A 2117-nucleotide genomic window follows, 5' to 3' on the forward strand; every position below is an offset into this window, starting at 1 on the left:
TTTACTGTTATCATTTGCTATTATTGTTATCCTTGCTCCCTTTGGTGGTGGTGGGTTTAATTCCTGGAGGCAGAGTGCTTTGCTGCTCTCTTTATCATTTTTTTTATCTTTTTTGTGAAGTTATGTGAGTCTGAATGAGGGAGATTATGAAACACCGAAGCAGTGATTGTCTGAAGGTTAATAAAGGTATGCTTAATAAACGCTAAGAAAAGAGGTAAATACTGCAAGCTAACTTTTTTTAACACAAAAACTTTTTTTAACACAAGCTAGCTGCAATAAGTAACCAATGAAAACAACAAAACAAAGACCTGCATATGCACACACACACAAACACACAAAACAAGATGATGTAGGGGCTACAAAAAAATTTAGTAGGAATAACTGATCTCAGGCTATTCCAAATAACAGTTCAGCTGAGACTGAATCTCCTCATAGTACCAGATATTTACAAATGCTCTGATGTCTGCCTCAGGCTGGCTATTAGCAACCTCTTGTGATGATGACTTCTCCTCAGAAATGCTCCAAAAGCAACTTGGTAACAAAGCAATAGCAAGGAAGTGGGTGCTGGTGACAAAGTCATGCAATGGGATTTCAGATGTGTGCGGTGAGAAGTTTACAGAAATCTTGACTCTGGATCAGTAGAGTACAGAAACCCAAGGCCACCTAAGCAGTGACTGGTCTACTGTAGTACTGGGGTGGAAGGACTAATTGCATGGATGGAGTTGTTACACCAGTACTTGCTTATACCATGACTGCACTAGTGCAGAATGACCTGGTGCTTCTGAGCCTTGCTCAGAGATAGTGCAATCCGAATTGTGGTATGATCATTTGGGCAGAGATGCTGGGTACTGGAGTTCCATCTTTGATGTTTTTTTGCATCAGCTGGAAGAAACTATGGTTTCTGCCTTCCCACTATTAAAGATTTTTTCCTGTTTTGGATGGGGCTGAAATAGATACTGTGACAACCTTCCTCTCACCAAAAAGATATAGCAAAACTCTTTGGGAGGAGACAAATGTTTGATCATTTGCCAGCTGGAGATACTCTGTCATTACTGATGGGCTCCAAGAAATAATCTTGCAAACACAGCAATTAATGGACAAATTATTTTTATAGCACAGTTTTGCAAGGCTTTGTTCCCTCACTCACTTAAGGCAAGTATTTTATTTTGAATGGGGATGGAGAATACCATTTGTGATATTGTCAGTCATCATATTAACGTGCTGGCAAATAAAAATGGGTGTTTTTGTCTGGCAAATTATCATGTCAGTTTTGTAACGTAATAGAGCGGCATTGGTGTGCATGGAAATTTACAGACATACAAGAAGATACGGTTGCTGTTCCAAGAAACTTACAGTGTAACTTAGGCATACAATTTAGCTTCTTGTTTGTTTAACCCACATTAGACAAAACTGCAATGATACCCCAGGCCACTATCAATTACCATGTTTTACCCAGCAATATATATAAGCAAATTATCATGTTAACATAGCTCAGTTCCTGTATCTACTATCATTACACTTCTATGCTACTTTCACTGACTTTCTGAAGGAAGAAACAGAGAGAGGCTGCCCTCTTCTGTATACAAATGCACAATTACTAAGAAATTAAAATGTTAGATGCTAAACCACCTGCCTCTTTTAATGCACCAGAGCATTTTTTTAAGTAAAAAACTTTATCAAAACTTAAACAGAGTTAATTATAAGCCGTATAAACAAAGCATTGCTAAATGCTTTCCTGTGAGCTGTAATCCATTGTACACACGGTTGATCACTTCTTCACTACATGTCTTCAATTTCAAGGCCCTTCACAACCTACCTGCACCCGACCTATCATCTCTCATTCAGCATCAAAAGGTTAATTCCCACCTCCCATCAGCCCATGATATCAGTCTCTATCACGCACTAGTTCAATTTTCAAGCAGCTTTGTGCTTTCTCCCATGCTGTCTCACACACTTGACAGACGCTCCCCATAAACATCCTCAAAACTAATTCATTATCCTCCATCAAAACTCTCCTTTGCCATTAGGCCTACAAAAAACTTGACTACAGTTAGGGTGCTGGTGCACTGAGACCACTGCCTATCATGCTGACCAATATTGTCTCATAGTCTCCTTGT

This window comes from Lepidochelys kempii, chromosome 1 (genome assembly GCF_965140265.1).
Source record: "Lepidochelys kempii isolate rLepKem1 chromosome 1, rLepKem1.hap2, whole genome shotgun sequence".
Lineage (NCBI taxonomy): Eukaryota > Metazoa > Chordata > Testudines > Cheloniidae > Lepidochelys > Lepidochelys kempii.